Below are 26,349 nucleotides of genomic sequence, written 5' to 3' on the forward strand. Positions count from 1 at the left end.
AATTCAAGCAGAAAACTATGAAAATCAAGGCAAACACTTTTCAAATAAAAAGACTTCAACCTAAAATTTTATGGGCACCCTTAATCTTGGAAAAAATGAACTAGAACATAAGAATTGGAGGGGGAAAAAGTCTAGTCTCAAATTTACCATAGGTTGTAATATCATTTTCTTCAAATGATCAAGTAGAAATTAGGTTTTCTAACCTGTAGAAGAGAGTTTTATTAGAATGAGAAAGTAGATTCAGTCCAAAAGATTTGTCAGGAAAATATTTCTTTATTTCAACTTACAAAGAGGGAAAATTTGGTTCAGAAAATATCATTTAATAGAAAAAATAATCAGACCTGGGTTCTCCAACTTTAAGAAAATTCTATTTTATACTCCATATTTCTCATTCTTTTCAGAGAAAACTAATTTTCTCTAGATGACCATAGTCAGAAGTGGATAGGTGCATAAAATGGAAATAGAGGTGTAATTCACTAAGATATTCCAGTTGTTCTTACAATAAATTTTGGAGAATTCTTACTAATTAAAACAAAAAGACTCTTGGTAAAATAGCTTCACCCAATAAGAAAGCCACTAATTGAAATTAATATTTTAGTGAAAATTCTGCACTATGCAAGAACTTTGCTTTTAGACATAAATAATTACTTAGCACTTCTTTCAAGAATCTAACTAATATGAAAGAGTGCAGTAAAAACTATAGTCTCATGCCTTGAAGGCAAGGACTAATAATTGTTATTAATTATAATGTTATTTTGATTAAAATGGAATGAATATTGATAGCATTGATATATTTTCTCAATCAATAATATATTACTGTTAACATTAGCAATCAATATATATTTATATGTTGAATATTTATAAATAATAATATTAATAATTAATAGATTTTATTAATGATGATATTATTATTATTATTGACTAATATAATAGAATAATCACTATATATCTAAGCTTGATTATTTTACTAATAATCTTAATCATATGTTATTTTATATTTCAATCCTATTATGATTTAATATTAAAATTCATTGCTAGAGGGGGATATTACAATCACACCATCATAGAATTGCTTGTCCTCAAAAAATTCCATGTTTCTATGTATTATTGGATAGTAACCTTTCGTATAATTTTTCTTTCCTTCAAATTGATTATGAGGTTAGAAATATACACATCATCAAGGTCATATAGATTTATATGCTCAATTTGTATTCTTGCAATATCAAAAATACACTTGAAAAATATATGCATGAATATGTGAAGACATAGAGTATACACAATCCATACAAAGTGATGCATGAAAACATGTAGCATACACATGGATGCATGAAGACATAAAGCGTACGCATTGATGAAGACACAAAGTATACACATTTATGCGTGAAGACACAAAGTATACATGAAGATGACACATTAATGCATGAGGATATAGATAATATACAAAGTGTGCATATGATATATATGTTGTTAGATTTTATTTTTATTGATTAGAATGATTTATAAATATTCATACTTCATAGAATGGAAGGATAATATCTCTAATAGCACTTGTAATGTCTCTTGTTGGGACTTAATTGAACCTAGATTTCTCAATTAGGTTTTGGATTATAATATTTTGTGATAGGATTACTAACTAATATTATTAGATTTAATTTATATGTGCACATTTTTACTCTCCATACCTACCTAATTACTACTACAAATTAGTGAAGGAAAGAGTAAATGTTAGATCAAGTTGCTTAGACACTAACTTTATAATAGATTCTCTCAAAGTTTATAGATCCAGGCCTTTAAGACTTTCTTGGGACGGTCTCGTAAGGTGCTCAAGCTCACTAATCCCCACCCTACCTAGGAACAAAGATCCATTGCTTAGATTCTAGCAAGCCCCTATGTGGTAAAGTTTTAGTTTCCCATCTATAAGTCAATAGTAATAGGATTGGGATATAATTTATGTATACAATTATATATATATATGTGTGTGTGTGTGTGTGTGTATGTATGTATGTATGTATGTATGTATGTATGTATGTGTGTATGTATGTATGTATGTATATAGATATATACACATATGTATGTATGTGTGTGTATATATATATATATATATATATATATATATATATACACATATAGGGCATATGCACCGAGTTGTGGTGCCAAAAAGATGACAAGTATTTTTTTTTTCTAATTTTCAATAGCGCGTCACCCAAGCCATAGCTCGTACGCATTATTTTGTGACCAAAAAGTTATATGATGGGTTGTAGACCCACGGCCCATCATTTTCATTTTGTTTTTTTGGCTCTCCAACAGCGCGTACGCGGGTTTGATAGCGAAATTTCACCACCATTTGCCAAAATGCATCCTCACCGACGAAATCCAAGACAAAGAGCACACCCACGACGATGAGGTAAGTGATATAAACTTAGCTTTGCATTGTTTTATATGTTTTCCATATTGTTTTATTGGTTTTTGATATTCTTTTGTAGGGTTTTTAGAAATTTCATTTAGATTTGTTTATTTAGGTGAATTTCAATTGATTTTTTATCAGGAAATGTCCATAATCAACCAAAAAATCCACAAAACCCTCAAGAACCTCAAAATCAAACCCTCCTCAAGAAGAACAACAAATTCCACAACCCGAACCAATTGCAAGACCTCTGCCAGGCACACAAGAAAATATAATAAATGAAATAGAGAGAGGCAAAACTGAATTAGAAAGACTCATTGCTCGGTTGAAAGAATCCAGACAAACCAATCCAATGAGGGCTCAATTGGCATCATCCCTCGAATCCATTAACACTTAGATAGCCTTAGTTAGTGGTCAGTTAGATATTTGGCAGGCTAAGAGGGATGAACAAAAAAGATTTTATGCAAATAAATTGTCATATGAAGATGTTAAAAAAAAAGAAATACCAAAAGGTAGTATATGTGCATTATTTAGAAAACCTGATGAGCAAAATACTATTAGAGAGGGTATTAAACGATTCCCCATCCATTGGTGCATACACGATGCTATTAGAAATAATTTTTGGGATAGATGGTGGATGGTTTTTGATGCCCCTCCTTGCAACAATCACGAGGTCCCCATGTATTTTTTTGAAGAAATTATATTGTGAGTTTGTCTTTGGGGAGATCCCCAATTATTTTGATATGTTAGAATCCTAGGGTAGAGGTGGGGGGTCATCATTTGAGAGGCCAGGAGCACATCGTGACCCTAATGTAGTTAGAGCACCTGTGGTCCATCCACAGCATGAGCATGTGATTATTCCTTCAGTTGTGAAGGAACATGTAGAGGCCAGCACTCTAGGGACCATTACTTCTTTGAAACAAACCCTCATCCATTCCATGAGCCCATTAGTTGAGGGGGAGCCTTCTATGCATCGTGGTCACATGTGCACTTCATGCGGATCCCTATGCACATTTGGCACTCATGCCAGAGATGGTGCGGATGATGGGCTTGTCACCGATCAATTCCTGAACGAGACATTTGGCATTGACACACAGGTAAATTACTAATTTGATCACATTTCATATGTATAGTGAATGATTAATTAATTAGCATTTATTGACATTGTTCAAAATTTAGGGTCAAAGTGTTGCTAGGCCTAGCAGCAATCCTCCAGGCCCATTTTTTGTCCCTTCGACGAGTCCTAAGGTATGTATCAATTTAATAATTTTAATTAATACATATATTTATTGCATAATCATATTAAGGATTGATAAAAAAAATTATGCATGTGCATCAGTTCTCCACAAGACCCTCAACCTTTACCACAGACACAGAGCAGAGACATCATACGAGCTTCACACAGGTATAGTTGTTTCATGTTAATTTAATTCATTTGATTATATTTATTCCATGTTTCATGTTAGATATAATGTGTATTGTATGACATGCAGCTCATGATGTCAGACACACCTCCTCATCTGCGACAGTCTGTTGATAGTGGAGTGGCCGCAACTTTGGCTAGCTCACAGCCACTGACGGAGGTATGAAAGAATTTTCTTCATTTTAGTTGTTGTTTATAATAGTTAATCTCAAAATTTCTAATGTTATTTATAGGTGATTATATTTATTGAATTGTTGTAGGGTCTTGTCACGCCTGATCGTCCACGAGCATTTGAGGTGGACTTACAGAGTGACTATTTGTTGGCGGTAAGAAAATAAAATATTTTGTGTGTACATTTATTTGATTTCAACGTATAATAAATATTGATTCATATCTACTTTCCTTGTATCAGTTGGACCTGGAGAAGAGCCTCAACAAGAGGTCAAGTGAGCGCATCAGGAGGGCCCTGTCATCTCCACTGTCTCCCTCCACATGACGGCAGAGGACGTCGAGAGACTTGTTTCCTTCCCCTCATGGGAAGGAAAAGATGTAGTTGAGATATTTGATACATATATATATATATATATAGAGAGAGAGAGAGAGAGAGAGAGACTTCTTTCCTTCCCCATGTATATATATATATAGGCATCAGAGAGACATATTTGACATACATTTGATGTACATATGACATTCTATATTTGATGTATGACATTATTGGTTAATATATGATATGTTTGTTCATATACGACATTATTGGTTATCATAATATATTATGTGTTTGTTAATGTATATGACATTATTGGTTATCATTTTATATTATATGTTTGTTCATGTATGACGTTAAATTAGATATGTTCGTGTATGACATTAAATTAGATATGTGCATGTATGAAATTAAATTCAATTTCTAGAGAGTTGCCATTATGTCTACCAACTAGTAGATGTTCTTTTTTGCTTTATTAGTATTTCTCAAAAACTGCAAAGAAGTTGTTTCTGGTGAATAGTTGTAAACAATTGTGATCATTGACTTCATGTACTCATGGCTTTGGCTGTGAACACTCGTAACTTTGGCTATAAGCATCCATGGCTTTAGCTATGTGCACTAGTGGCTTTGGCTGTGAGCATTTATGGCTTTGGTTGTAGGCACAATATAGCCTTGGTTGTAGGTTGTCTTTCTTGCTGCATGTCAAAGTTACCTTCAAGAATATCATTAGTCTAAGATCATTACAATTAAAATACTATGACATAATACCTTGGAAATAATAGTCTTTAACCCATTACTTTATTTGTTAAAACATCATGTAGTATCGACTGTAGTGCTTCTACTCAAATATGTTTTCAAAAATACTTAGTATGGCAAAGAAATGTCTATGGAAAGCTTTTCAAATAGGATATTGAAGAACTAAATGTGGACAGTCATTAGTACCCATCAATAAGAACACGGACATCTTTCCCAAGCAATCCATATGACATTAGCTTAATTTATAAATTTCCTTTGCAAATAACTAGAAGATGCTATGAATCTTAATACAGAGTTAATCATGAACTCGTTATTCCATCCAAGAAGCATATATCACCCTAAGCCAATTAACTGACAGGATAAAAATTAATTCAATTTCAACAAAATTTTGAGTATAACAAGCATCTTAGGGATTCTTACAAGAATTAACACGATGTTCACAAGAGCATTACAAGTTCTTGTAATGCTATTTCACATATTGTAATCATATTCAGTTTTGAATGGCCATTTGTGTTACAAGCATAAATGTTCTTTAAGGTCTTTTAATTCTAGACATGAATTTTATTCTAAAGCTTTTTTATGACAACCACTCAATGCATATATTGTTGTTCCACAGTATGCTGATTTGACTTTCATTGGTTGATTTGGGTCTAGACATGACGTTATTCACTACCTTTTTTATATATTATTTTTTTGTAGTGAGGTTCTAGCCTGAATGAATGTATTAATCATCGAAGTTGTGAACCTTGGTTGAGATCCTTACAAATATATTTTCAAATTAGACCTCAAATAGTTTTCTTAGTCACCCCCTGTACACAGATATTGAAATTGTAGTTAATTACAAAATTAATACTGAATTAACACAAGTTTAATTGAGAAGTATTATGTACCTCAATAGGCTAGATTATTATTGACTGGGAAGCTTTATCTTAGAGCAATTGGTTTCCTAAATCTGTAGCGCAATGACACTCTTATGGGATGTGGAATTAGGTATGCTAGCTAAGGAACGTTCTTTAAAAGGTAGAGGAAACTCAAGACTCACATGTTTCCAATCAATATAAATGTTTAAATCACTTCTCTAATTTTTTCTATTTATGATCTTCTTAAAACGTAACTTTCTAAATGCATTGATGGGGAAATAAAGATCTTCTAGGAACTAAAGGCTAATCATGTTTAATACTTACAATTCTCTATTTTTATCTAATAATTTAAAAAAGATTGTACAAGTGTTTTCAAAGAGCAACACTTGTCACTAACATCATAAGAAGGAATATCCAAGGAGACTTACCACTGATCCCCCAACACCAAATTCAAGAGAAAACAAAAATCCACTACTAAAGAGATAGTAACAATGATCATCCCTAGTCTCTCCCTTATCACAAAATGATTAGCATCAAAATTTTCATTTCCAATTGTGTCATGTGCGTTGAAGCGATAGTAACATTTTCAGTCTCTTACCTAATGTCTCCCATTTTTGAAACTCCTGGGGAAGGGCAAGGCCATCTTCTCAGTACTTCAAAATACAACGAGTTCCATAATTTCCCATATTGATAATCATTGACTTAAAGTATAGTCAAAGTATTGATAGCCCATAGGAACTCAATCTTTGAACATCCCATCTATAAATGACCTCATAAAGAAAGTTCAATAAACCCACATGAAACAGTGAAACAAAAGTTGCATACCTGTGAAGATGATCAGACTACAGGTGATCAATATGTCTCAAATCTATATTCAGTTCTTTTACTATGCATATAAATGGTTTGTTATATAAAAGACTTATATCCACCAGATAAATAATCATTTTCTTACTATGCTATCCTTATCCTTGGCTGATCTCTGGTAGACCATTTCTTAACCATCCTCCTTCGATCTATAGGTCATTGTATTAATCGGGTTCATCTTGTCTCTACTCAAATTAATAAGAATTGGCAATCTCAAGGATTGCCAAAAGAGGAATGGGTCCAAGTGGAATTAAAATATAATAAATAGTGTATTACAAAAAGGAGAATGGTATGTTCTTTGCAATCTACTCCCTTATACATTCTATCAATGTTCCACATTGAACTTGATAGAGAACATCACAACACATAACTAGCAACATAGAACATACCTCCTAGCCACCTCAAGAACATAAAATTTCAAAAACCAAAGTGCACAAGTTTAAATTCAAAGCCTCAAAGGTCAAGAGCACAACAAATAAAAATAAATAAATAAATACGAATAAAACCCACATTTGATGGAATCACAAAAAATCTGGTGGCTAGATAGTTACAAGTTGATTCAAGCTAATCCTTCATCACCATTAAGGTAGAAAATAACATACCCAATTGAAAACCAATTTACATATACAAAGTGACTAACATTACTCACAAAGAGGGAGTAGAAGCTACACACTACCTTGCGTCCAAGGTGTGCTAAAGAACATAACCAAACTCTTGGAGATCATATAATCCTAAATTTACATAATCTGGTAGTAACACATTTCATTAACTTATGAAATATTTACCAAGTTCCATGATTTGTCTTTCCAAAAATGACATGCTAGATATGCTTTCCAACAATATAATTAAGATCCTTCCATCACACACTGCAAGTTTTAGCATCACCGGAGATGGCATTGTAGAATGAAAACGGAATGTGATCTCCAAAAAGTGAGAGAGGTTATTGTAGGTCTCTGCAACACGGTCTTGTAGGAATTGGAATCTCATCCATACCTTGCACGAGCTCTGAGATATGCCCCATCAAAGATTGCAGCCCTATGGCATTTAGTGACCCTTAGGGACATTCTAGTTCAGCGTGCCTGAGAACATTCGAGCACTGAAGGGGACAAGAAAAGGTTGGGGATAGGGTTTACCCAGCCACCCGGAGCTAATGGAGTAGACAGTTTGATCCCACGAGGAAAGATGAGAGAGATTTGGCAGGTGGCAACTTTGTACTGGCCAACACTGCAAGTTTCAGCATCACCCGAGATGGCATTGTAGAATGAAAATGGAATGTGATCTCCAAAAAGTGAGAGAGGTTATTGTAGGTCTCTACAACATGGTCCTGTAGGAATTGGAATCTCATCCATATCTTGCACGAGCTCTGAGATATGCCCTATCAAAGATTGCAGCCCTATGGCATTTAGTGACCCTTAGGGACATTCTGGTTCAGCGCGCCTGAGAATGTTCGAGCACTGAAGGAGACAATATGAGGTTGGGTATAGGGCTTACCCAGCCACCCAAAGCTAATGGAGCATACATTTTGATCCCATGACAAAAGATGAGAGAGATTTGGCAGGTGGCAACTTTGTATTGGCCAACACTATAAGTTTCAGCATCACTCGAGATGGCATTGTAGAATGAAAATGGAATGTGATCTCTAAAAAGTGAGAGAGGTTATTGTAGGTCTCTACAACATGATCTTGTAGGAATTGGAATCTCATCCATATCTTGCACGAGCTTCGAGATATGCCCCGTCAAAGATTGCAGCCCTATGGCATTTAGTGACCCTTAGGGACATTCTAGTTCAGCGTGCCTGAGAACGTTCGAGCACTAAAGGGGACAAGACAAGGTTGAGAATAGGGTTTACCTAGCCACCCAGAGCTAATGGAGTAGACAGTTTGATCCCACAACGAAAGATGAGAGAGATTTGGCAGGTGGCAACTTTGTATTGGCCAACACTGCAAGTTTCAGCATCACTCGAGATGGCGTTGTAGAATGAAAATGGAATGTGATCTCCAAAAAGTGAGAGAGGTTATTGTAGGTCTCTGCAACACAGTTCTTTAGGAATTGGAATCTCATTCATATCTTGCACGAGCTTCAAGATATGCCATGTCAAAGATTGCAGCCCTATGGCATTTAGTGACCCTTAGGGACATTCTGGTTCAGCGTGCCTGAGAACATTCGAGCACTGAAGGAGACAAGACGAGGTTGGGGATAGGGTTTACCCGGCCACCCAGAGCTAATGGAGTAGATAGTTTAATCCGACGATGAAAGATGAGAGAGATTTGGTAGGTGGCAACTTTGTATTAGCCAACACTGCAAGTTTCAGCATCACCCAAGATGGCATTGTAGAATGAAAATGGAATGTGATCTCCAAAAAGTGAGAGAGGTTATTGTAGGTCTCTGCAACATGGTCCTGTAGGAATTGGAATCTCATCCATATCTTGCACGAGCTTCGAGATATGCCCCGTCAAAGATTGCAGCCTTGTGGAATTTAGTGACCCTTAGGGACATTTTGGTTCAGCGTGCCTAAGAATGTTTGAGTACTGGAGGGGACAAGATGAGGTTGAGAATAGGATTTACCTGACCACTTAGAGCTAATGGAGAAGATAGTTTGATCCCACGACGAAAGATGAGAGAGATTTGGCAGGTGGTAACTTTGTATTGGCCAACACTACAAGTTTCAACATCACCTGAGATGGCATTGTAGAATGAAAATGGAATGTGATCTCCAAAAAGTGAGAGAGATTATTATAGGTCTCTACAACATAGTCTTGTAGGAATTAGAATCTCATCCATATCTTGCACGAGCTCCGAGATATACCATGTCAAAGATTGCAGCCCTGTGGCATTTAGTGACCCTTAGGGACATTCTGGTTCAACGTGCCTGAGAACGTTTGAGCACTAAACAGGACAAGACGAGGTTGAGGATAGGGTTTACCCAGCCACTCAGAGCTAATGGAGCAGACAGTTTGATCCCACGATGAAAGATGAGAGAGATTTGGCAGGTGGCAACTCTGTACTTGCCAACACTGCAAGTTTCAACATCACCCGAGATGGCATTGTAGAATGAAAATGGAATGTGATCTCTAAAAAGTGAGAGAGGTTATTGTAGGTCTCTGCAACACGGTCTTGTAGGAACTAGAATCTCATCCATATCTTGCACGAGCTCTGAGATATGCTGCATGATAGATTGCAGCCCTGTGGCATTTAGTGACCCTTAGAGACATTCTGGTTCAGTGCGCCTGAGAACGTTTGAGCACTGAAGGGGACAAGACGAGGTTGGGGATAGGTTTTACCCAGCCACCTAGAGCTAATGGAGTAGGTAGTTTGATCCCACAATGAAAGATGAGAGAGATTTGACAGGTGGCAACTCTATACTTGCCAACACTGCAAGTTTCAGCATCACCCGAGATGGCGTTGTAGAATGAAAATGGAATGTGATCTCCAAAAAGTGAGAGAGGTTATTTTAGGTCTCTGCAACACGATCTTGTAGGAACTAGAATCTCATCCATATCTTTTACGAGCTCTGAGATATGCCCCGTCAAATATTGTAGCCCTGTGGCATTTAATGACCCTTAGGGACATTCCGGTTCAGCGCGCTTGAGAACGTTCGAGCACTGAAGGGGACAAGACGAGGTTGGGGATAGTGTTTACCTAGCCACCTAAAGCTAATGGAGTAGACAGTTTGATCCCACGATGAAAGATGAGAGAGATTTGGCAGGTGGCAACTCTGTACTTACCAACACTGCAAGTTTCAGAATCACCCGAGATGGCGTTGTAGAATGAAAATGAAATGCGATCTCCAAAAAGAAAGAAAGCTTATTTTAGGTCCCTAAAACATGGTCCTATAGGAACTGCAACCTCATCCATATCTTGCACGAGCTCCAAGATATGCCCCATCAAAGATATTTGAATTCATAGTGTTTAATGAGAATATAGTTGAGGCTTGCTTTACTTTTCTATGTTAAGTTTGGATTTCAATTTTGGTTTCCCTACTTATCTATGTGAAAGTTCCACTTTCATAAGTAACATGGATGCAATAATACTAAATTAAGTATAGGTCCATGGTTCTAGAAGCTTCACATAGCTTCTCTTCAACTATGGATCTTGTAAGCATTGTACCATGACTATTGGTATTGTGAGAATATACAAAGCATATATATTGTTTGACCAAATGTCTTCAATGAACATGAACTATATGGAAGAAGAGAAGACATGTTTCAAAGTCTTTGAAAATTTTCTTCAAGAAATGTAAGGTGTCATGGGTGATTCATCCAAATTATTTGTAAAATAAGAGGAGGAATGAATCAACCTTGATGATAGAGGTAAATGCTGAATAATATTTATTTAATCACATTGTTTGAAAAAACTTTAATGACCTTTAAATTCAATTGAAAGAAATGGAATTGATCTCCCTTACTCATGTAGATGAATAAAATTGGAATTTAAAAAAGAGAGGGACATCCACCATAAAACCATGCAATCATGCACTTCTTGATGGGAGTATCATAAGTTCATTGTTAGATGGATATGCCAAATGTGGAAGAACTACAAGGAAAATATGTTGATTGATTGAATATGAAACCAAACATGTGGAATATTTAAAAATATATCATGGGGCTATTAATAAAATCAAACTAATAGAATCAAACTCTACAAACATGGGTATTCAAACTATGAACAAAAAGAACATCATTATTGAGGTTTTAGCATGTTGCGCAAGATAGGGTCTTATTGAAGCTAACAAGAAGCATCATTGTATATAGTTTTTTATAGGCATAAAATTAAAGTGGCATAAAACCATTCACATGCAAAAACATCTAGAACATGTGATAAAATCATACATTCAAACCATTCAGGTAGCCATAGTCACAAATTTCAAAAAGAATTCAACCAACATAAAGGTGCTAAACTTTGTAAGCTATCGATAACTATTGATCTTTAAATATAAAAAAATTTGTATGGGTATAAGGTAGTATTCATTATTAAATTTCTTTATTTTCCAAAATATTATATCTTAAAATTCACAATCATCAAATCTTAGCATCCAATCAACTAATCCAGTAATACAAGCATCAAACCAATGTGATAACAAAAAATCAAAGTTGATTCCATAAGGTCTAACAATATCATATAATTCATTTATCAATAATTTGAAACATCATAAGCATATGTCTAATAATTTCATACATGAAATATATGTAAAAAATGGCATACATAGGAAAAATTATACAAAACATATGCCCAATAATGCCATATAGATGTAAAATGTACATCATTAGATATATACTCTTTCCAACTAGGGGAACAAAATAAATCCCTAATTATCTTTAATTGCCAACAAGTGAGAGATGGTGTATATAACGAGGTCTTCCTAACATGCTCACTAGTTCATTAGTCTAGAATCTTCTGTAACTCGACATGTTACAATCAAAATTATATATGAATTTTATATTGAATTTCAGTACTAATGAAATTTTAATGTAAACTCTTTCATACCGTAGTCATTGGCTTAGAACTAGTGAGTGCAATAAGGACTCGTTGATCAATACAATGATGAAGATGTAAAGGAATCTCTGATGTCAATAGCTGAAAATGATAATACATGAGACTCAAATGCAATTATGAAGAATACACATTTTCTTTTGTCTCCATATCAAATAAAATATTTTGGTACCTCTGTGAATGTAGTATGACATCCTTCATTTTATAGTGTTGATCCCAAAGGTACAACACTTATTATTTATTAAACATGTATGTAAATCTGTTAAGCATCAAATTCAACACCTTTGTGTGCAAAATAATGTAATATATGTTAGAGTAATAAATTCATTTTCTTAGTAATTAAATTATATTGATATAATTACTAAGTTACTTATTATATTGATATAGTTTACTTATAATTCCTTTCGATTTACAACTAATTGAAATGATTTCCCCAATTTTCCATCTAGTCACTAGAAAATTGGATCTGTTGTCTCTTTCTCTTAAAGAACCGGATCTACTAGTTCCTTTGGTCTAGAAGCCTTCCATTGAGATTGGGGTTTTGAAAGGTTCAAGGGTTGAGGAACTTTTTATAGAATATCTTGAAGAAGGAGAGGTCATGTATAATGGTTTTGAGGAAGGCTAGAGTTCCATCTAGATGGTGTTGCAAAATGGACAAGCGGAGGATAGGTACAAGAATAAATAGAATAAATGCATGAGAAGGAGGGTCATGGGGGGCAATGGAAAATTTGGGGAGGGAAGCAATTAGGAGAATGGATCAAATATGCTTCTCAACTAGAAGGAGAGTATTGCATTGGACACTGATACTAGTCTGCCTCATAGCAAGATCACCTTGTTAAGGAGATCACTACCAATTAGAATTTTACCTATAAGCCTACAAGACTTCATCCCTTGGTAGTGGTAATGGTGGTAATTATGGTTGAATGTGTTTGAAATAGAAAAAGAAATGAAGGGTATTTTGCATGACACTATTACTCATCATAGGTTGTATGGATTCAAACCCACAACCTAGCTTTTATACCATTATACAAATTACAAATTATAAGGCTATGCCTTTCATGATAGTCGCATTTTCATATTGGCAAATGAAGAATGACTTTTGTAACAAACATAATAAATACTTCCAAATACAAATGAAGCCAATGTATTGTATTATAAGCTCGAATGGTAAAGACCAAGCCCAAACATTTATTAAGGTGTAGCATTTATAATTGTCAAGTTCATGTGAAGAAGTCATCGTTCATATTCTCATTGTTGTGTAATTTGATGATAAGAAGAATACAATGATATAGAGGTTTATAGTGACGTAAAACTTTACAAAATGCAATCAATGAGAATTTTACATTGAGGGGGGAGTAATAATCAATGTTTCATTCTCATTGTTTGACAAACTCTTATATAAAGAGGGAGTAGACAGATGATATGGTTTAGTCTTCTTCCAAGAATCTTAGTCATATTGGTTCAGAAGGATTCATGATACAACTACTATACTTAGCGTGACCAATTGATGCTAAAAACCTTAGTATTGATGCTACAAACCTTAGTATTGACATTATTTAACCTCTGCAATTCCAGGCATGAGATGATTAGCATACAATGGTACTTGAACAAAGAACACTAATAAATATTGAGGATGTGAATTGATAATACCATTTCACAGATGATTTTGGCATCTCACCCTTTATCACTTGTGCATCAACTTTATTAGCCCTCTTCTTTGGTGACCTACAAATGGAGAATTAGCATAGTAAAAAATCTAAGATAAGATTAAAAAAAAGGGTCCTATTAAAGAATCTAATATAAATTCAAATAATATATCTAGATTCTACACAAATCAAAACTAAATCTCATCACTTACACATCATAACAATACGATCCACCTTAGTCATGTGATAGTCTTGGGGAAGACGTTGTAACATTGTATTTGGATCCAATTGATCACTTTTTCTCTCTCTCCCAATTCAATCTAATGAGCCAACTGGATCTGCTCGACATTTTAATGTCTCAAGTATTGCCTCATGGTCTGACTTGCGAACTTTCCAAAGAATCTTATTATGTGGTTTTCCACCATATTTTATCAAGTAGACATTTGATGCGACAACAAGGTTTGAATAATGAAGAATCTTCCTCTTTGTTTGCCAATCCTCAAATAATCACAAGTTAGGATTCTTCATAGGATATCATCTAAGCCATGTGCCTATTACAACCACCGCACCGACATGGTACTCTAAACCTTCACCATCTATAACCGAGTGATCCAATTTTTGTTTGGCTTCAACACAACGACACAAATAATAATTTGTCCCTTCTTCATTGTAAATAGATGAATCCATCTCTACCATTTTCAGTGCTTGTGGGGGACGATAGGTGTCAGTTGGGTCCAAAACTCGTATATCCCATTTGTCCACCCATTCAGTTGACTCACAGTCATCCCAATTTTCCTCTGCACATGATGGACAATAGCATGCCATTTTTTGTGTGTGGATACTCCATGAACCTGCATTAGAGCTTCTAAAAGAGTGTAACTCACTAGATCCTGTTAGTGTGCAACAATCCTAATATGGTGCAATGTTAGTATTATCTATCAACCAAAAAAATCTATGAACTGTAGACTCACCTTCCTTACCTGGATCCATTGTACCGTTACACCATTGGATGATGGATTTTGCATCTATCAATATTGCTCCATCTTTGTACTTTAGTTCTTCATGAGCCAAGGCTCTTTTAATGCATGTGCCTTCACCATCGTGCTCTCCCTTACCATGACCAGCCTCTGTGAAATTCCACATATATTGAATTCTACACAACCTATGCATCCTACTCAACCAATAGAACATTCGTACATTCTTGAATTGAGATGCACAATTGTCTGACCAAATAATGTGTTGATGATATGATATGCCCCTGTTAGCCAAATCTCCATAAAATAGTTGAAAACAACCATGTACAAACTCCGTAGAATGTGATCGATCATCACTAATGTAAAAATGGTACTCCCTCAAAATCTTCCTGTTATCTTTTGTACTTGTAGGTGAATGCATGAATGTTATGTGAACAAATATGGAAACCTGTTGAGATGTATAATACTTTGCTTGCACCTCATTTTGTGGTTGTAGTGTGTAGTTCTCTACAAAATCTACAATCGAAACAATGGTATCCAATGGAAACGTATCCTTGCACAACTTGAATTGCAAATCCAACCATCAAACTCTATGGGTATGCCTTGCATACTCGTACATAATCTTTTCACGAAAAATCTTCATGAACTCATAAACTGGAATCTTTTCAATAACTAGATCACATCTTTTACCATGTTTCCCATTTTTTAGAGCATATGTCACTGTCTTGAATTTTTTGTAATCTACTATTTCATTTCTAATTGCATGTGTACTATCCATATGTTGACAAGTTGATAAAAGTTGCAAAGAACCACAAAATAAGCACGTACCATCCAAGCATGATGTCTTGTAAAATTGTTGGCCATCCCCTATTTCACATAAAATGTTGGATATGAATTCCCTTGAAGATCTTGGTGGCTTTTTTATGTCACAATCCTGCAAAACAAACTGAGAATGCAAAACTACGCATATGTGCCTAAAAACATCAAAATGGTTAGAAAATTCAATATGTATCCTACAACAACAAGTTGTGCATGTGTGATTTATTTTCACATAAAAAGGTTTACCCATCTCAAAAAATCTTTGACTTATTCGAATTTGAGGATACATACCAATAAATTTTGCAAAAAATTATGTCTGAGTTGAGTCCAAAAAATGTTTCGCATGTGACTTGCGATTTTGGCTACCAATCCTCCTTCTTACAACATCTCTTTGATTAGGAGAAACACGTGTGTTATTTTTCCAAAAATCTTCAATCAATGATTTCAAGGCTTCACTAATTTCTTTATCCTTTCGTAGTAGTCTACCGCTAAATGTCCATAACTCATTTTTTGTTGGATCTTCTAATCTCTCATGCCTTAGCATGGCTCTCCTTAAGGTACCTCTACCAATTTTTTATTTTTTGCTTGTCTTTCTCATGAGTCGAGCTTTTTTCATTTGGCTACTTACTATTGTCGATGTGAGTACTCGTCATGTGATATTACTATCTTTCGTGCATGATTTAGAACCCACTTTGTCATAAGCACTCATTAGATTCTTTACAATATTTCTTTCATTTGAATCATCCATCGTTCTTAGCCCAAGAATCTTCATGATAGGCCTAAATTTCAAATTCCTCATCATTTCAAAAAATAATTGGAATTGACCTATAATATTTAATTCTTCAAAAAATAATCTCCACATATGATTAACTTTTCTTTGACAAGTACGCTTGCTAATCTTTTCAGGCATTGATTTAAAAATGTTAGTATCAATATCAATCAAATATTTTGGTTTTTTAAAATGAATTCTAGAAGGTGTTCTAATCTCTTCAATTCTCTCAAAATTTTGAACATCAATATAAGGTTGAGTGTATTGCGTACCTTGAACCAAAGATGATGTTCCTTGGCAATAAGATGTAAAAGATGGAATATCACCTACTTGATGTGTTGATGTTGTGCTTTCAACATGACATGATGGAGTGTGTATATTGTCAGATCTATAAATCAGTGTCTCTTCAACATAAGAGGATGATATGACTTCAACATTGGAAGATGGTGTAGCAGATGATATGACTCCAACATTTGAAGATGGTGTAGTGGACGATATGACTCCAACATTGGAGGATGGTGTAGCTTCACAATTCAATTGTCTTCTTGAGTGTAACAATCTCATTCATTCTCTTTGTCTTTCTAATTCTTCCTCCTTGTTTCTTTGTACTGGTGGTTCTTGATCCTCTTTGAAAGTTAATTCTTCATCATTGCTTTGCAATTTTCTTTGTTCACGTAGTAATTTCATTTTATCTCTTTTAATTGTCAAATCTCTCTCCCTATCTGCATTTGTTTGAATCTTTGGTTTCTTCCTTGACATGATGATGATTTGTACATGTAAAATTATTCAAAGATCTGAATTACTTAAAATGTGTAAATTACAAATTATTCAATTACATATAAAAATTATAATTATTTGAATGAATACACAATATATATCAAACGACTTGTCAAATTTCTAACCATTTCGAAATAACATTTCATTCAAACATACAATTTTCAATGAATTCACTATATATTACATAACATATCAAATTATAATCAAATTTGTATCTATATATCGACAAACAATATTTAAAATGGATTGCACTAACCTTTTCTATTAAAGGAATATTAAAAAATTCCTCAAATCACGTATCCAATTATTGAATTTGGTATTTGCTAGCTTCCAAAAGTGTTAAAATAGTGTTTTCTAGATGTTGAAACCCATTTTTTCTGTCAAAATAATAGAGAGCATAACAGACCAAAAGTTAAAAATGGATGAAATGGGCCCCAACATTGGTTTTTGACCATTTTTTGGTGATTTGAGATAGTGCGTACGCACTATAGCGCGTATGCACTATCTCAAAACACATCACTCCCCATCCTCCCTAATCTCTATCCTCCCTACTCTCTCTCCCATTCCCTCCCTCTCTCTCTTCCTACCCTCTCCCATCCTTTACTCTCTCTCACTCTCCCTCTCCCACCACCTACTCTTTCTACCTCTCTCACCCCCTCTCCTCTCCCATCCTCGACTCTTTAGATCTCTCACACACACTCTTATCCCCCCTATCTCTCTCCCTCTCCCTCTCCTACCACCTAATTTCTCTCCCCCATCCCCTACTCTCTCTCTTCTCTCCCATCCCCTACTTTGTCTCTCTTACACACATTCCCATTCCCCCTCTCTCTCCCTCTCCCACCGCCTACTTTCTCTCCCCCATCGTCGTACTCTCTCTACCACCCCCTACTCTCTCTCACACTCACACTACTACTACCATCTCTCTCTCTCTCAAGTTCTCTCTCTCCCTCTCTACTCTCTCTCTCCCTCATCTTGTACAAGCTCTCTCTGCCTCTCCCACTCTCTATCCCATCGCCTACTTTCTCTCCCCCATCCCCTGCTCTCTCTCTCTCGTCTCCCATCCCCAACTCTCTCACACTCTCCCCCATCCCCTACTCTCTCTCTCCTCTCCCATCCCCTACTCTCTCACACTCTCACTCTCTCTCATCCCCTACTCTATCTCTCTTACACATACACCCCCATCCCCCTCTCTCTTTCCCTCTCCCACCGCCTACTTTCTCTCCCCCATCGTCGTACTCTCTCTCTGCCACCCCCTACTTTCTCAAAAAACATCACTCCCCATCCTCCCTACTCTCTATCCTCCCTACTCTCTCTCCCATCCCCTCCCTCTCTCACTTCCTACTCTCTCCCATCCTTTACTCTCTCTCACTCTCCCTCTCCCACCACCTACTCTCTCTATCTCTCTCACCCCCTCTCCTCTCCCATCCCCGACTCTTTAGATCTCTCACACACTCTCTTATCCCCCTATCTCTCTCCCTCTCCCTCTCCTACCACCTAATTTCTCTCCCCCATCCCCTACTCTCTCTCTTCTCTCCCATCCCCTACTTTGTATCTCTTACACACATTCCCATTCCCCCTCTCTCTCCCTCTCCCACTGCCTACTTTCTCTCCCCCATCGTCGTACTCTCTCTACCACCCCCTACTCTCTCACACACTCACAGTACTACTACCTACTATCTCTCTCTCTCTCAAGTTCTCTCTCTCCCTCTCTACTCTCTCTCTCCCCCATATTGTACAAGCTCTCTCTGCCTCTCCCACTCTCTCTCCCATCACCTACTTTCTCTCCCCCATCCCTTGCTCTCTCTCTCATCTCCCATCCCCTACTCTCTCACACTCTCACACTCTTCCCCATCCCCTACTCTCTCTCTCTCCTCTCCCATCCCCTACTCTCTCACACTCTCACTCTCTCCCATCCCTTACTCTATCTCTCTTACACATACATCCCCATCCCCCCCTCTCTCTTTCCCTCTCCTATCGCTTAGTTTCTCTCCCCCATCGTCATACTCTCTCTCTGTCACCCCCTACTTTCTCAAAACACATCACTCCCCATCCTCCCTACTCTCTATCCTCCCTACTCTCTCTCCCATCCCCTCCCTCTCTCTCTTCCTACTCTCTCCTATCCTTTACTCTCTCTCACTCTCCCTCTCCCACCACCTACTCTCTCTACCTCTCTCACCCCCTCTCCTCTCCCATCCCCGGCTCTTTAGATCTCTCACACACTCTCTTATCCCCCCTATCTCTCTCCCTCTCCCTCTCCTACCACCTAATTTATCTCCCCCATCCCCTACTCTCTCTCTTCTCTCCCATCCCCTACTTTGTCTCTCTTACACACATTCCCATTCACCCCCATCATCGTACTCTCTCTACCACCCCCTACTCTCTCTCACACTCACACTACTACTACCTACTATCTCTCTCTCTCTCAAGTTCTCTCTCTCCCCCATCTTGTACAAGCTCTCTTTGCCTCTCCCACTCTCTCTCCCATCGCTTACTTTCTCTCCCCCATCCCCTGCTCTCTCTCTCGTCTCCCATCCCCTACTCTCTCACACTCTCCCCCATCCCCTACTCTCTCTCTCCTCTCTCATCCCCTACTCTCTCACACTCTCACTCTCTCCCATCCCCTACTCTATATCTCTTACACATACACCCCCATCCCCCCTCTCTCTTTCCCTCTCCCACCGCCTACTTTCTCTCCCCCATCGTTGTACTCTCTCTCTCTGCCACCCCCTACTCTCACACTCTCACACTCTCTCCCATCCCCTACTCTATCTCTCTTACACACACACTCCCATCCCCCTCTCTCTTTTCCTCTTCCACTGCCTACTTTCTCCCCCCTATCATCGTACTCTCTCTCTGCCACCCCCTACTTTCACACTTTCACACTCTCTCCCATCCCCTACTCTCTCACTTTCATAGATACACACACTCTTATCCCCCCACTCTTCTTCTTCTCTCCCATCCCCTACTCTCTACATCTGTCACACACACTCCCATCCCACCTATTTCTCTCCCTCTACCTCTCCCTCTCCCACTCTCTCTCCTACTGCTTACTATCTGTCTCTCTCAAGTTCTATCTCTCTCAAGTTCTCTCTCTCTCTCTCTCTCTCTCTCTCTCTCTCTCTCTCTCTCTCTCTCTCTCTCTCCCATCCTTTACTCTATCTCTCTTATAAATAAATACACATTCCCATTCCCCCCCTCTCTCTCTCTCGCAGTCCTTGTCCCACTACCTACTCTCTCCCATCCCCTACTCTATCTCTCTTAAATGCTTCCATTCCACCTCTCTCTCCCTCCCACCACCTACTCTCTCTCTCTCTCTCTCTCTCTCTCTCTCTCTCTCTCTCCCATCCCTCTACCATTTCCTACTCTCTCTATCTCTCTCTCCCCTCTCTCATTCTTGACTCTCTCTTTCACACACACACACCCATCCCCCCTCTCTCCTCTTCCATCCCTTACTTTTTCTCTCACTTTCTCTCCCGCTCCCACTGCCTACTCTCTCTCTCTCTCACTCTCACTCTCACTCTCTCCCTCTCCACTCTCTCTCTCTCTGCTACCCTCTGGTCCCTCTTAAATTTTCACACTCTCTCCTATCCCCTACTCTCTCTCTCTCTCTCTCTCTCTCTCTCTCTCTCTCTCACACACACACACACACACACATTTCTATTCCCCCCTATCTCCCCCTCTCCCACTCCCTCTCCCATTGCCTACTCTCTCTTCCATCCCCTACTCTCTCTTGAGCTACTTTGTCTTCCCCCTCTCCCATTCCATACTCTCTCTCTTTCACACACATGCACTCCCATCCTCCTCTCTCTCGAGTTCTTCCTCTCCCACTTCATCTCCCATTGCCTACTCTCTCTCTCCCCCATCCCCTACTCTTAATCTATCTCTCCCAACCTGTACTCTCTCTCACACTTCCTCTCTCTCCCATCCCCTACTTTAAATCTCTTTCCCCCATCCCGCACTCTCTCTTTTCCACCCCTACTCTCTCTCACACTTCCTCTCTTTGCCACCCCTACTCTCTCTCCCATATTGTACTCTCTCCCCTCTCCTATCCCCTACTTTCTCTCTATCTCTTTCATGCACACACATAGCCATTCCCCTATCCCCCCCCCCCCCCGCCTAGTTCTCTTTTGCAACTTACATCTTAATAGTGTGTGCGCACTATAGTGTGTGCGCCCTATAGTGCGCACGCGCTATTTAGAACTAAGGTTTAAATAGCGCGTGCACGCTATAGCACGTGCGTGCTATTTAAACCTTAATCAAACCCAAGCCTAAGGCTTGGTTTTTCCTTGGAGATCCAACCCAAAGGTTTGGATTTGATGAACAAGCCTGAGACGTGTTTTCCAGCAAACATACAAAAAATGATTGTTTTTTCTTCTGTGCTCCCCTTCAAGATTTCTCGTGTTTGGGTATCGATAAGATCAGGTTACATAGCATTATAGGTCTCTGTGTTAGCTATCTAACCATATAATTTATTTTTAATTTGAACTATTTCAAGCCTTTCATCTATAATTTCTTTTGAATGTATGTTCATTTTTTATCAAAAACCACTACGTACTAATTGAGCTCTAGATTTTAGCTTGTTCATCGAATTTTGTAAAAACTTAGTTTTTAGAAACTAGACTCAATTCTACACACTTTGAAAAAAAAATTTTTGATTTTAGATTAGTTTTCAATTATTTCTAGGGGGAGCACACAGATATTTCACATTTTTGAGATGTGTCTAGTTAAAAAATTCATTAAAAAAAAATACACATTATACAATTACCCAAAAAATCTGGGATAAACTACATAGTGTTAAGTAACTTTTGACTAGAGCAATTAAAAAATTTCAAAAAAAAAAGTTAAAATTTTAGGGGGGGCACACTTTGTACTGTGTTATTTTTTTTGGAATAAACAGTACCACTTTTTGTGGCCCCTTTTTTGAGGACCTAAAACTAAACCATTTTGAAAAAAAATTAGTAGTTTAGAAACTAGATTCAAAGGACTACGACTTTTTTTTTGTCATATCTAAAAATTTTGAGAGTAACTATCTTCAAATTCTTATTTAAGTTCAAAATTTACAGATTTCAGAAAAAAGGTGTCCACTTATACCCCCCTTTTGTCACTACAACTTTGTGCACTTACCCTATATATATATATATATATATATATATATATATATATATATATATATATATATATATATATATATGTATATGTATACATATATATGTATATACATACATATGTATATATATATATATACATATGTATGTATATATATATATATATACATATGTATGTATACATATATATGTATATACATACATATGTATATACATACATATGTATATATATATATATATACATATGTATGTATATACATATATATGTATACATACATATGTATATATATATATATACATACATATGTATGTATGTATATATATATACATATGTATGTATATATATATATATATACATATGTATGTATACATATGTATGTATACATATATATGTATATACATATATATATATACACATATGTATGTATACATACATATGTGTGTGTATATATATATACATACATACATATGTATGTATGTATACATACATATGTGTGTGTGTGTGTGTGTGTATATATACATATGTATGTACGTATACATATGTGTGTGTGTGTGTGTATATATATACATATGTATGTACGTATACAAACATGTGTGTGTGTGTATATATATACACACACACATATGTATATATATGTATACATATATATGTATACATACATATGTATATATACATATATATATATATATACATATGTATATATTTATGTGTGTGTGTGTGTATATGTATGTATGTACGTACATACATACATACATACATACATTATGTACATATATATATATATATATATATATATATATATATATATATATATATATATGATCCTAATATAATGTAGATATTCTACAATTTATCATTCATTTACATATGAATTACAACATATCACTATGTTTTTGTATGATACTTATCAGCAATTTAATATAGAATGAATTCTTTGTTAATAGGAAATATTAATATGCATTCATTTCTAAACTACATATAAAGAATTGGTTTCTTTTAAATTACATGATCCTCTCCTTGAAGGAATATATTTTTGAAAAATGGTGTTCATTCAAAATGACACATCTTTTTTTTGATACACTCCATTATGGTTGATAGTACTTTTTTGAAACTTTAATTGCTATCTAATTATTCTCTTAATCATTAAATTATGCATCTTAATCACTATTGTATTCCTTACCACATTATCTTATTACTTTATTTATGTGTGTTAGCTTTCATTACTCACTTCAATATTCATTTTTTATTCATTTTATTATAGATTATTAAGATTCTTGCTATTAATTTCACTGAGAATTGATAAATTCTTACTTTTTTGTTAGTAAACAGATTGTTCTTTCCAGTGTAACTCTTAAATGCCTAAATAAGTGAGAAACAATTTGATGCCAACAGTTGGATAATCTATCATTGAGTTGATAGATTTCCTCTAAATTAAAAGGTACAACTCCCTTATGAATGATATGCAATGAATTTATTTGATACCTAAACTAATTGGGTGTGTTCTTAACCTGAGAATGAAAAGGATAACCAAGCCAGCCCTAGATGGAACTAACTCAGGTAGTGAATTCAGTTCTATACCTAGCCAACCCTAGGAATTCACACTTCCTATGACTCCCCGACATTGGTAATGCAATGTAAATGATAAGTATGCAAATGTGATGCAAAATAAAAACAAAGATTAAACATCTTAATCTTTACAATAGGAATGAATGATAGTGCTCTGATCTATCACCCATTCACCATTTGACTAAGAATACAAGAAAGTGCTCAAAAATGATCATAACAATACTCTAATTGAAAGTAATTAGAAAAAGTGATGCTCAAATACTTTGATTATATTTGTGTTTGTTGTGTTTATAACCTTTCTTGTTTTAAACACAACAAACACAACACTCTGATTATATTTTCTTGCAATCTACAACCAAATCTATTACAAAAATTGAATATCAATCTCCAATGCATAAACCAAAATATAGAAATTAAATGCCCTCCCCTCTACTCTAGCATTGCCTACTTTTGTAGAAAAGAAGAACCCCCCATACCAACAAAGATTTACAATAAATAGACTTCTTCATAACCATTTAGTTCTCCAATAATGACCTTTTGGTTCTGTAACTATTTCTTCCTGGAGATTCTCATCACATTCTGATTGGTTTCTTCTAGTGACTTTTTAGTTCTGTAACTAACTCTTGTCTCTTTGATTTCTCATCTTTTTCCTTTTGAAAACTAATATTCTTATTAACTTTGAAGTTAATAATGATATATCTTAACATATTTAAATTATACTTTACCAATTGACTTTTAAATATGTTAAATCAAAATCTTTCCTTTGCTGAGTGGACAGAAAAATAAATATTGTTGGTAGTAAAAATGGGTCATGTTTCAGGAAGCATATCTTTTTCTTCCACCGTTGGATTGAGCTCATTTTTGGATATGTTTTTCCAAATATATTTTTTTGCATTTTAACTTAAGCAATCAGAAAAATAATCACCAAGTCAAAAGATATGAGCTACTAAATGCTGGTCTATATGACTGTTACAAAATTAGAATTGATAAAATAAAGTTTCTAGCCACTCTTCTTTCACATGCTTTGTAACCCAGATGTCTTCAATTTTCCAGTATGTTATCTTCCATGCTTGCCATGTTGATTCTCTATAGAATTTTTGGAGTGAGTCTCTATAATTCCTGTGGTGGAAAATCCCAAATGCAGGTTGAAAAGCGTACCAAGTTCTCAATTTTCCACTTCTTTGTTGTAGGTGAAATTTGTACATTCTAGTAAATCCTACACTTTGTAAGTAATTAACAAGTAATACTTCTTCTTTTCTATCAGATCACTAGTTACAGAACACTCTAATTCATTCTTGGTGGAAATTTGACTTTTGTCTTCTCCTTTTTGTGGAAAACTCCAACCTGACTATGAAAGGCATACCATAAAATGAATTTTCCACTTCATATTTAATGTCATGTTGATGTCCAAATATTCAAGAGATAAATCATTATTAGATTATCATTCTTTGTTTAATCAATTAAGAGCTCTTTTCCATCTCTCTATTGTTGATTTGATACTTGGTGGAAATTCCATTTTTGAGTACAGAAAGCGCACCCAATCTTCAATTTTCCATCTCCATGTAGTGGGCGCAATTTTGATGTAGATTGATTCATAAATTAGTTTTTTGAAGTGATCTTGATACTAGAACCCATATATCTTCATTTTGGATTGAGATTTTCCTTTTCTTTCCTCATGTGGAAAACTGAACTTTGATTATGAAAGGCGTAGTAGAAAATGAGTTTTCCACTATGCTTTTCCCTTTGGTGGAAAATGAAACATTTGCTTCTCCAATGGAAAATCTGAAAATGACCGCAAAAGACAGCGGAAAATGAGTTTTTCGCTATGCTTTTCCCTTTGGTGGAAAATGAAACATTTGCTTCTCCAATGGAAAATCTAAAAATGACTTCTCCATTTTGGTAAACATTTCTCTCTTTTCTTGGCATAGATTTGTTCTTCTATTCATCTCTTCACATGTTTTCCTTCCAATTTTGATATACATTCTAGACTCTCATCTATTATGTTTGTCAGCCTTTATTTAATCTTCATAGACAATATTCATAGTTTTGTTTGGGTATTCATAAGATGCAAAATCTATTTGTTTGATATTGATATTTAGATTTTGGGCTCTTTAGCAATCAAGATATGTTAGATTCACTTATCTATGACAAACTTTCTTAAGAAATACTAGGCAGGTTGCGAGAAATCTTCTTCTATTGTTCTAAGGTACAAGCTTAGTATGTAGGCATTGATTTTCTATTCACATAAGTGTTTGGACTAATTTGGGTTTGTGTATTCTTAAAGAGATGGTTTCATATCCTCCACTGATAGCGTAAGAGACTACAAGCACCCATTTAATACCTTGTTTATGATGCACCAACAAAGCTTGAATAACATCAAAGTCAAGACTACTATTGTAAGGGCTTTAGTT

The 26,349-nt window shown here is 35.8% G+C and overlaps 1 long non-coding RNA gene across 1 annotated transcript; it reads left to right on the forward strand.

Moving 5' to 3' along the window:
• The first annotated feature begins 3,458 nt into the window (after positions 1-3,458).
• LOC149550940 (uncharacterized) lies at positions 3,459-3,988 on the forward strand. The gene is made up of 3 exons (XR_016353270.1): positions 3,459-3,652; positions 3,744-3,809; positions 3,898-3,988. It is a non-coding gene; the product is annotated as an uncharacterized LOC149550940 (long non-coding RNA).
• Positions 3,989-26,349: the final 22,361 nt, after the last annotated feature.

Source organism: Cupressus sempervirens, chromosome 6, assembly GCF_028749045.1.
Source record: "Cupressus sempervirens isolate cs-2001-9-10 chromosome 6, ASM2874904v1, whole genome shotgun sequence".
Taxonomy (NCBI): domain Eukaryota; kingdom Viridiplantae; phylum Streptophyta; class Pinopsida; order Cupressales; family Cupressaceae; genus Cupressus; species Cupressus sempervirens.